Raw genomic sequence first — 12,803 nt, forward strand, 5'->3', positions numbered from 1 at the left:
CTTCCACAAACATTAACTCAAATGGATCACACTGAAATGCAAAACCACAGAACTCCCAGAAGATAACACAGAAGAAAATCTAGGTGACAAGTATGATGATGATATTTTAAATACAACACCAAAGTACAATCCATGAAAGAAATAATTGGTAAACTGGACTTCATGACAATTCAAAACTTCTGCTCTGCAAAAGACAATGTCAAGAGAAGGGAAAGACAAGCCACAGGTTACGAGAAAATATCTGCAAAAGGCAGATCTGATAAAGGACTATCATTCAACATTTACAAAGAATTCTTAAAACAGCAATAAGAAAATGGAGAATCTAATTGTTAAAAATGGGCAAAAGGTCTTAACAGACACCTCACTAAAGAAGATATACACATGGCAAGGAAGCATATGAAAAGGTGTTCAATATCACATGTCATTAGGGAATTGAGATTTTTTTACAAATTTATTTATTTATTTATTTATTCTTGGCTGCATTGGGTCTTCGTTGCTGCGAGGGCTTTCTCTAGCTGTAGCAAGGGTGGGCTACTCTTTGTTGTGGTGCACGGGCTTCTTATTTCAGTGGCTTCTCTTGTTGCTGAGCACTGGCCCTAGGTGCTTCAGTACTTGCGGCACATGGGCTCAGTAGTTGTGGCTGGCGGGCTCTAGAGTGCAGGCTCAGTGGTTGTGGCACATGGGCTTAGTTGCCCCGTGGCATGTGGGATCTTCCTGGACCAGGGATCAAACCCATGTCCCTTGCATTGGCAGGCAGACTCTTAACCACTGTGCCACCAGGCAAGTCCCAGGAATTGAGAATCAAAACAATGAGATACCACCACACACCTTTTAGGATGCCCAAAATCCAAAACACTGACAACAGCAAATACTGGAGAGGATGCAAAGCAACACAAATTCATACACTACTAGTGGGAATGCAAAATGATGCAGCCACTTTGGAAGACAGTCTGGCAGTTTCCTACAAAACTAAACATACTCATCTCACACAATCCAGGAATCACTGTTCTTGGCATGTACTCAAATGCTGACATCTATGTCCACATGAAAACCTGAACATGGAAACTTACGGGAACTTTATTTATAACTGCCAAAACTTGGACGCATTCAAGATGTCCTTTAGAAAGTGAATGGATAAATACACTGTGGTATAAACAGACAATGGAATATTATTCAGTGCTAAAAATGAGTTACCAATTCATGAAAAGACATGGAAGAAACTTAAACACATACTACTAAGTGAAAGAAGCCAGTCTGAAAGGGCTGCCTACACACTGGATGATGCCTCCCAACTATCTGAATTCTGGAAAAGGCAAAACCATGGAGACATAAAAAAATCAGTCGTTGACAGTATTGCAGGGAGGCAGAACACAGAGGGTTTTTAGGGTAGTGAAAACACCCTGTATGATACTACAGTGGTGGATACATATCATTATATATTCATCTAAACACACAGAATGTGTAATACCAGGAATAACCCCTCATGTGAACTATGAACTCTGGAGGATAAAGATGTGTCCATGTACCTAAATAGACATTTCTCCAAAGGAGATATTCGGATGGCCAACAGGCACATGAAAAGATGCTCAATATCACTAATTATTAGAGAAATGCAAATCAAAAATACAATGAGGTAGCACCTCACAACAGTCAGAATGGCCATCATTAAAAAGTCGACAGGGCTTCCCTGGTGGCGCAGTGGTTAAGAGCCCACCTGCCAATGCAGGGGACACGGGTTCAATCCCTGGTCCGGGAAGATCCTACATGCCACAGAGCAACTGAGCCCATGCGCCCCAACTACTGAGTCCGCACCCTGCAACTACTGAAGCCTGCCAGCCTAGAGCCTGAGCTCCGCACCAAGAGAAGCCACTGCACTGAGAAGCCTGCGCATCACAACGAAGAGCAGCCCATGCTCATCACAACTAGAGAAAGCCCGGGCCCAGCAACAAAGACCCAAAGCAGCCAATAAATAAATAAATAAATAAATAAATAAAAAAATAAATAAATTTTAAAAATGGTGTTCTTCAAGGTTAAAAAAAAAAAAAAAAGTCTACAAATAAGAAATGCTGGAGAGGGCCTGGAGAAAAGGGAACCGTCCTACACTGGTGGTAGGAATGTAAATTGGTGCAGCTATTTTAGAAAACAGTATGGAGGTTTCTTAAAAAAACTCAAAATAGAGTTGCCATGTGACCCAGCAATCCCAGTGTGGGGGCTCTATCCAGAAAAAACTGCAATTTGAAAAGATACACGCACCCCAATGTTCACAGCAGCACTATCTACAGTTGCCAAGACATGCGAGCAACCTAATGTCCATCTACAGAGGAGCAGATAAAGATCTGCTACATGTATACAATAGAATACTTACGGGGCCATGATAAAGAATGAAATAATGCCATTGGAAGCAACATGGATGGACCTGGAGATTATCATACTAAGTGAAATAAGTCAGGAAGAGGAAGACAAAAACCATATGAGGTTACTTACGTGTGGCATCTAAAATAGGATACAAATGAACCTATTTACAAAACAGAGACAGACTCATAGACATAGAAAACATATTTGTGGTTAGCAAAGGGGAAAGTGGGTGGGGAAGAGATAAATTAGGAGTTTGGGATTAGCAGATACAAACTACTATATATGAAATAGATAAACAACAAGGTCTTACTGTATAACACAGGGAACCATATTCAATCTCCTGTAATAGAGTGGGAAGACAAGGGGTAGGGAAATAAAAGGAGGAAATCTAAAGGCCTCAAGGAATGTTGTAAAAGTATAAAGGAAGTCATAATCCTACACTTGTTCATTGATCCTGAGTTCATAATGATATAATGTTAATTAATATTTTATTTATATATTAATGAAGGGGGCAGAGTCAAGATGACAGCCTGGGAAGATGCAGAGATCACATCTCCCCACAAATAGATCAGTTGCCAGATGCCAGCGGGGGACCTGAGACCCAAGCAGACTGCGGGAACCCCACAGCAACGAGGTAGGACCTGGGGCAAGTCAGGGGGGCAGGGAAGGGGAAGCCACACTGGACCAGCGCCCCTGGGGGGTGGCTGGGGGAGGTCTGGAGGGACCGTTGAGGGCTGGGGAGATCAGGAAACTGCAACTGGGTTTCTCCCACCCAGGAGGCCAGGAGGCCTGCTGAGCTCCCCAGCTGGAGGGCCTGCTGGGCCCCCCAGCAGGGTCCTCCACCCTCCAAGGCCCCCGCTGGGCTGCCTGGGTCCTGGGGGTGTGCAAAGGAGGGAGGAGAGGTGAGGAGGTGGAGAGGCGGACAGGTGGGGTGGGGGCCTTGAGATTGGGGGATGGGGAGGCGAGAGGGCACTTTGCCTGCCCTCTTGGCCAGGGAGGCCGACTGGGCTCCCAGGCTTGGTCCTTTACTCTGCAGGCCCCCCTCCGGCACGAGGATCCTGGGGGTGTGGGGGGTTGGGGAGGCAGACAGTGGGGGTGGGAAGGGATCTCTCCAGGTCAGAAGAATAGGGGAGGCACCGCTGGGGATTTCTTCTGAGTGGGTCCTCCACCTTCCAAGGCTCCTCCAGGCCGTTGATCCTAGAAGCACAGGAGGGAAGCGGTGGGGGGAAAAGAAGAGCGACAGAAGAGGGGAAGGATGCTCTGGGATCAGAGGATCAGGGGAGGAGTGGAAGGCATTTCCGCTGCCCACTGGCCCAAGAAGCCTGCTGGGCTCCTGAGTCTGGCCCCTCGGTCTCTCTGGCTGAGTGGGTCGTACAAGCCTGGGAGGGAGGGAGGAGAGGAGAAGAGGAAGAGAGGCAGACAACAGTGGGGGGGACCTTGCAGGACCAGAGGATCAGGGGTAGACACTGCGGGAAATCTCCCTACCCACTTGGCACCGGGAGGTCTGTTGCGCCCCCAGGCCTGGTCTTCGGTCCTCCAGGGGCCCCTCTTGGTCTCACTCGTCCTAGGGGTTTAGAAGGAAAGCAGGGAAGAAGAGCAGAGGCAGGCAGGGGAGGGGGCCTTCTGGGATTGGAGGATCAAGGGAGGCGGAGAAGGGATTTCCCCTGCCTACTAGCTCTGGGAAGCCTGCTAGGCTCACAGACCTGGGCTTTCACACTCCAGGCCCCCTCCAGCTGCTTGGGACCTAGGAGAGTGGGGGGTGGGGGAGAGGAAGAGAGGCAGACAGGAACCTTAGGAGACTGGGAGATCTGGGGAAGTGCTGCAGGCGTTACCCTAGCCCAGTTGGCCCTGAGAAGCCTGTTGGGCATCAGAGTCTGGTCTCCTGCCTTTCAGTGCCCCCTGCAGCTGTGAGGGTCCTAGGGGAATAGAAGAGAGGGGGTGAGGAAGAAGAGAGCCCAAGGGGGAGCGACCCTCCAAGATTGGAGAACTAGGGGAGGTGCCTAGCATTTCTCCTACCAACTCGGGTCCAGGGAGCCCACTGGGTACCTTGACCTGCTCCTTTGCCCGCAGGACCAGAGGCATTCCTGGGCCCCTCTGCCTCACTGGGCCTAAGGCCCATTCCCCACTACCCCCAAGGCCTTTTCGAAGTGTAGGCCCTGCCCACTGCCTAACTCCCCCACCCCCGCCATCCCTTGTCTAAGCCCCACCCCCACAGCCAAGGCCTTTTCTGGCTTTTTGTTTTCTTTTTTTTCCTTTCCACCTCCTCACTTAGGCTATTGCAGTTGTTTTACCTTCCAGCTGTTGCTCCATTTTTTTTTAAATTTTTTCTAACACATCTGTTAGTTTCCTATTATCGTATTTTTTATCTTGCTATTGTCCTGCTGTTCTCCTACCTTTTTTTGTTTTAATTGTTTTCATTTTCCTGCTCCACATGGCTTGTGGGATCTTGATTCACAAGCCCAGGGTCAGGTCTGAGCTCCTGAGGTGGGAGCTCTGAGTCCAAAACATTGCACTAGCAGGGAAACCCAGTTTGCAGGGAATATTCATCTGAGTGAGGTCTCCCAGAGGTTCTCAACTCAACACGAAGACCCAGCTATACTCAACAGCCTACAAACTCCAGTGCTTGAAACCTCAGACCAAACACCCAGTGGGAGAGGAACACAATCCCACCCATCCAAAGTGGGGGAACAATGAGATGACAAAAAAAATATGTCACAGATGAAGGAACAAGGTAAAAATACACAAGACCAAATAAATGAAGAGGAAATAGGAAAATTGCCTGGAAAAGAATTCAGAGTAATGATAGTAAAGATGATCCAAAATCTCGATAACAAAAGAGAGAAAATACAAGAAACAGTTAATAAGGACTCAGAAGAACTAAAGAACAAACAAACAGTAATAGATAACAAAATAACCGAAATTACAAATACTCTAGATGCTACAAACAGCAGAATAACTGAGGCAGAAGAATGAATAAGTGAGTTGGAAGATAGAAAGGGGGAAATAACTGCCACAGAGCAGGAAAAAGAAAAAGGAATAAAAAGAATGGAAGACAGTCTCAGAGACCTTGGTGACAACATTAAGCCCACCAACATTCGAATCATAGGCATCCCAGAAGAAAAAAAAAAAAAAAAAGAAAGGGTCTGAGAAAATATTTGAAGAGGTTATAGTGGAAAACTTCCCCAACATGGGAAAGGAAATAATTCATCAAGTCCAAGAAGTGCAGAGAGTCCCATATAGTATAAACCCAAGGAGAAATACACTGAGGCACATATTAATCAAACTAATGAAAATTAAACACAAAGAAAACATATTAAAAGCAGCAAGAGAAAAGCAACAAATAACATAGAAGGGAAAACGCAAAAGGATAACAGCTTATGTTTCTGCAGAAACTCTGCAGGCCAGAAGGGAGTGGCAGGATATATTGAAAGTCCTGAGAGAGAAAAACCTACAGGCAAGCATACTCTACCCAGCAAGAATCTCATTCAGATTCCATGGAGAAATCAAAAGCTTTACAGACAAGCAACAGCTAAGAGAATTCAGCACCACCAAACCAGCCTTACAACAATTGCTAAAGGAACTTTTCTAAGCAGGAAATACAAGAGAAGGAACAGATCTACAAAAACAAACCCAAAACAATGAACAAAATGGCAACAGGAACATACATGTCAATCATCACATGAATTGTACATGGATTAAATGCTCCAACCAAAAGACATAAACTGGCTGAACGGATACAAAAACAAGACCCTTACATATGCTGCCTACAAGAAACCCACTTCAGACCAAGGGACATATATAGACTGAAAGTAAAGGGATGGAAAAAGATATCCCATGCAAATGCAAGTCAAAAGAAAGCTGGAGGAGCAATACTCATATCAGACACATTAGACTTTAAAGTAAAGACTATTACAAGAGACAAGGAAGGACACTACAGAATGATCAAGGGATCCATCCAAGAAGAACATAGAACAACTGTAAATATCTAGGAACCCAACATAGGAGCACCTCAATACTTAAGGCAAATGTTAACAGCCATAAAAGGGGAAATCGACAGTAACAGAATAATAGGAGCAGACTTGAACACCCCACTTACATCAATGGACAGATCATCCAAACAGAAAATAAATAAGGACATGCAACCTTTACATGACACATTAGGCCATCTCGACTTAATGAATATTTATAGGACATTCCATCCCAAAACGACAGAATACACTTTCTTCTCAAGTGCACATGGAAAATTTTCTAGGAGAGATCACATCTTGGGTCACAAATCAAGCCTCAGTAAATTCAAAAATATTGACATCGTATCAAGCATTTTCTCTGACCACAATGACATGAGACTACATATCAATTAAAGGAAACAAACTGGAAAAAATATAAACACATGGCGACTAAACAATATGCTATTAAACAACCAAGAAATCACTCAAGAAATCAAAGAGGAAATCAAAAAATACCTAGAAACAAATGACAATGAAAACACCACAACCCAAAATCTATGGGATGCAGCAAAAGCAGTTCTAAGAGGGAAGTTGATAGCAATACAGTCCTAGCTCAAGAAACAAGAAAAATATCAAATAAACAACCTAACCTTAACACCTAAAACAATTACAGAAAGAACAAAAAAACCCCAACGTGAGCAGAAGGAAAGAAATCAGAAAGATCATATCAGAAATAAATGCAAAAGAAATGAAGGAAACAACATCAAAGATCAATAAAACTAAAAGCTGGTTCTTTGAGAAGATAACAAAATTGATAAACCATTAGCCAGACTCATCAGGAAAAAAAGGGCGAAGATTCCACATAGTTTTAGAAGTTTGAGCCACAGCAATCAGAGAAGACAGAGAAATAAAAGGAATCCAAATTGGAAAAGAAGAAGTCAAATTGTCACTCTTTGCAGATGACATGATATTATATATAGCAAACCCTAAAGATGCTACCAGAAAAGTGCTAGCACTGATAGATGAATTTAGTAAAGGAGCAGGATACAAAATTAATGCACAGAAATCTCTTGCATTCCTATACACTAACAACGAAAGAGCAGAAAGAGAAATGAAGGAAACTCTCCCATTTACCATTGCAACAAAAAGAAGAAAATACCTAGGAATAAATCTGCCTAAGGAGGCAAAAGATTTGTATGCAGAAAACTATAAGACACTGATGAAAGAAATCAAAGACGACACAAACAGATGGAGGGACATACCATGTTCTTGGATTGGAAGAATCAATATTGTGAAAATGACTATCTTACCCAAAACAATGTACAGATTCAACGCAATCCCGATCAAATTACCAACGGCATTTTTCACAGAACTAGAACAAGAAATCTTACAATTTGTATGGAAACACAAAAGACCCCGAATAGCCAAAGCAATCTTGAGAAGGAAAGACGGAGTTGGTGGAATTAGGCTTCCTGACTTCAAACTATACTACAAGGCCACCATGATCAAGACAGTATGGTACTGGCACAAAAATAGAAAGTGAGATCAATAGAACAGAATAAAGAACTCAGAGGTAAATCCAAGCATATATGGGCAGCTTATCTTTGACAAAGGAGGCACGAATATACAATGGAAAAAAGACAGCCTCTTCAATAAGTGGTGCTGGGAAAATTGGACAGCAACATGTAAAAGAATGAACTTAGAACACTTCCTAACACCATACACAAAAAGAAACTCCAAATGGATTAAAGACCTACATGGAAGGCCAGACACTATCAAACTCCTAGAGGAAAACATAGGCAGCACACTCTATGACATCCATCAAAGCAAGATCCTTTCTGACCCACCTCCTAGAATCACGGAAATAAAATCAAGAGTAAACAAATGGGACCTCATAAAACTTAAAAGCTTTTGCACAGCGAAAGAAACCATAAACAAGACGAAAAGGCAACCCTCACAATGGGAAAAAATAGTTGCCTATGAAACAACGGACAAAGGATTAACCTCCGAAATATACAAGCAGCTCATGCAGCTTAATACCAAAAAAGCAAATAACCCAATCCACAAATGGGCGGAAGACCTAAATAGACATTTCTCCAAAGAAGACAAACAGATGGCCAACAAACACATGAAAAGATGCTCAACATCACTAATCATTAGAGAAATGCAAGTCAAAGCCACAATGAGGTGTCACCTCACACCGATCAGAATGGCCATCATCACAAAATCTGGAAACAACAAATGTTGGAGAGGGTGTGGAGAAAAGGGAACTCTCCTGCCCTATTGGTGGGATTGTAAGTTGGTACAACCACTATGGAAAACAATTTGGAGGTTCCTTAAAAATCTACAACTAGAACTACCATATGATCCAGTAATCCCACTACTGAGCATATACCCAAAGAAAACCATAATCCCCAAAGAAACATGTACCATAATGTTTATTGCAGCACTATTCACAATAGCCAGGACATGGAAGCAACCTAAATGCCCATCAACAAATGAATGGATAAAGAAGATGTGGTATATATATACAATGGACTATTCCTCAGCTATAAAAAGGGATGAGATGGAGCTCTATGTAATGAGGTGGATAGACCTAGAGTCTGTCATACAGAGTGAAGTCAGTCAGAAAGAGAAAGACAAATATTGTGTGCTAACTCACATATATGGAATCTAAAAATGGTACTGATGATCTCAGGGACAAGAACAAGGATGCAGGTGCAGAGAATGGACTGGAGAACTCGAGGTTTGGGAGGGGCCGGGGGGTGAAGGGGAAGCTGAGACGAAGCAAGAGAGTAGCACAGACATATATATACTACCAAGTGTAAAGTAGATAGCCAGTGGGAAGCTGTTGTATAACAAAGGGAGTTCAACTCGAGGATGGAAGATGCCTTAGAGGACTGGGACAGGGAGGGTGGGGGGGACTCGAGGGTGGGTGGGGGTGGAGTCAAGGGAGGGAGGGAATACGGGGATATGTGTATAAAAACAGATGATTGAACTTGGTGTACCCCCCCAAAAATAATAAATAAATAAATAAAATTTAAAAACAAAAAAGAAAAGATGACTAGCTACAAATTTCAATATAAATTATTAAATAAACAAAGAAAGTGAAGTGACTGATAAGGTGGTCAGGATAGGCTTCGTAAGAGCAGGAAGGATTAAAAAATAGACATGCATGAACCCACTGAAATAAAGGAGTTGTACAGGTTTGGAGCAACTAGGAACAGACTTTTAAGTAAAGAAAAGCAAGTCTGAGGACTGACTCCACCTGACTTCAAAACTTACTATAAAGCTGCAGTGATCAAGACAGGATGATATTCATAAAAGAATAAAAAATAAATCTATGAAACAGAATACAGAGCCTAGAAATACTTACACAAACATAGACAACTAATCTTTGACAAAGGCAGCAAAGGACAGTAGAACAAGGATAGTCTTTTCAACAAATGATGCTGGAATAATTGGACATCCACACGCGAAAAAAAAATGAATCTAGACACAGACTTTACACCTTCCACAAACATTAACTCAAATGGATCACACTGAAATGCAAAACCACAGAACTCCCAGAAGATAACACAGAAGAAAATCTAGGTGACAAGTATGATGATGATATTTTAAATACAACACCAAAGTACAATCCATGAAAGAAATAATTGGTAAACTGGACTTCATGACAATTCAAAACTTCTGCTCTGCAAAAGACAATGTCAAGAGAAGGGAAAGACAAGCCACAGGTTACGAGAAAATATCTGCAAAAGGCAGATCTGATAAAGGACTATCATTCAACATTTACAAAGAATTCTTAAAACAGCAATAAGAAAATGGAGAATCTAATTGTTAAAAATGGGCAAAAGGTCTTAACAGACACCTCACTAAAGAAGATATACACATGGCAAGGAAGCATATGAAAAGGTGTTCAATATCACATGTCATTAGGGAATTGAGATTTTTTTACAAATTTATTTATTTATTTATTTATTCTTGGCTGCATTGGGTCTTCGTTGCTGCGAGGGCTTTCTCTAGCTGTAGCAAGGGTGGGCTACTCTTTGTTGTGGTGCACGGGCTTCTTATTTCAGTGGCTTCTCTTGTTGCTGAGCACTGGCCCTAGGTGCTTCAGTACTTGCGGCACATGGGCTCAGTAGTTGTGGCTGGCGGGCTCTAGAGTGCAGGCTCAGTGGTTGTGGCACATGGGCTTAGTTGCCCCGTGGCATGTGGGATCTTCCTGGACCAGGGATCAAACCCATGTCCCTTGCATTGGCAGGCAGACTCTTAACCACTGTGCCACCAGGCAAGTCCCAGGAATTGAGAATCAAAACAATGAGATACCACCACACACCTTTTAGGATGCCCAAAATCCAAAACACTGACAACAGCAAATACTGGAGAGGATGCAAAGCAACACAAATTCATACACTACTAGTGGGAATGCAAAATGATGCAGCCACTTTGGAAGACAGTCTGGCAGTTTCCTACAAAACTAAACATACTCATCTCACACAATCCAGGAATCACTGTTCTTGGCATGTACTCAAATGCTGACATCTATGTCCACATGAAAACCTGAACATGGAAACTCACGGGAACTTTATTTATAACTGCCAAAACTTGGACGCATTCAAGATGTCCTTTAGAAAGTGAATGGATAAATACACTGTGGTATAAACAGACAATGGAATATTATTCAGTGCTAAAAATGAGTTACCAATTCATGAAAAGACATGGAAGAAACTTAAACACATACTACTAAGTGAAAGAAGCCAGTCTGAAAGGGCTGCCTACACACTGGATGATGCCTCCCAACTATCTGAATTCTGGAAAAGGCAAAACCATGGAGACATAAAAAAATCAGTCGTTGACAGTATTGCAGGGAGGCAGAACACAGAGGGTTTTTAGGGTAGTGAAAACACCCTGTATGATACTACAGTGGTGGATACATATCATTATATATTCATCTAAACACACAGAATGTGTAATACCAGGAATAACCCCTCATGTGAACTATGAACTCTGGATGATAAAGATGTGTCCATGTACCTAAATAGACATTTCTCCAAATGAGATATTCGGATGGCCAACAGGCACATGAAAAGATGCTCAATATCACTAATTATTAGAGAAATGCAAATCAAAAATACAATGAGGTAGCACCTCACAACAGTCAGAATGGCCATCATTAAAAAGTCGACAGGGCTTCCCTGGTGGCACAGTGGTTAAGAGCCCACCTGCCAATGCAGGGGACACGGGTTCAATCCCTGGTCCGGGAAGATCCTACATGCCACAGAGCAACTGAGCCCATGCGCCCCAACTACTGAGTCCGCACCCTGCAACTACTGAAGCCTGCCAGCCTAGAGCCTGAGCTCCGCAGCAAGAGAAGCCACTGCACTGAGAAGCCTGCGCATCACAACGAAGAGCAGCCCATGCTCATCACAACTAGAGAAAGCCCGGGCCCAGCAACAAAGACCCAAAGCAGCCAATAAATAAATAAATAAATAAATAAATAAATAAGTAAATAAATAAATAAATTTTAAAAATGGTGTTCTTCAAGGTTAAAAAAAAAAAAAAAGTCTACAAATAAGAAATGCTGGAGAGGGCCTGGAGAAAAGGGAACCGTCCTACACTGGTGGTAGGAATGTAAATTGGTGCAGCTATTTTAGAAAACAGTATGGAGGTTTCTTAAAAAAACTCAAAATAGAGTTGCCATGTGACCCAGCAATCCCAGTGTGGGGGCTCTATCCAGAAAAAACTGCAATTTGAAAAGATACACGCACCCCAATGTTCACAGCAGCACTATCTACAGTTGCCAAGACATGCGAGCAACCTAATGTCCATCTACAGAGGAGCAGATAAAGATCTGCTACATGTATACAATAGAATACTTACGGGGCCATGATAAAGAATGAAATAATGCCATTGGAAGCAACATGGATGCACCTGGAGATTATCATACTAAGTGAAATAAGTCAGGAAGAGGAAGACAAACACCATATGAGGTTACTTACGTGTGGCATCTAAAATAGGATACAAATGAACCTATTTACAAAACAGAGACAGACTCATAGACATAGAAAACATATTTGTGGTTAGCAAAGGGGAAAGTGGGTGGGGAAGAGATAAATTAGGAGTTTGGGATTAGCAGATACAAACTACTATATATGAAATAGATAAACAACAAGGTCTTACTGTATAACACAGGGAACCATATTCAATCTCCTGTAATAGAGTGGGAAGACAAGGGGTAGGGAAATAAAAGGAGGAAATCTAAAGGCCTCAAGGAATGTTGTAAAAGTATAAAGGAAGTCATAATCCTACACTTGTTCATTGATCCTGAGTTCATAATGATATAATGTTAATTAATATTTTATTTATATATTAATGAAGGGGGCAGAGTCAAGATGACAGCCTGGGAAGATGCAGAGATCACATCTCCCCACAAATAGATCAGTTGCCAGATGCCAGCGGGGGACCTGAGACCCAAGCAGACTGCGGGAACCCCACAGC

This window comes from Hippopotamus amphibius, chromosome 13 (genome assembly GCF_030028045.1).
Source record: "Hippopotamus amphibius kiboko isolate mHipAmp2 chromosome 13, mHipAmp2.hap2, whole genome shotgun sequence".
In the NCBI taxonomy this organism is placed as follows: Eukaryota; Metazoa; Chordata; class Mammalia; order Artiodactyla; family Hippopotamidae; genus Hippopotamus; species Hippopotamus amphibius.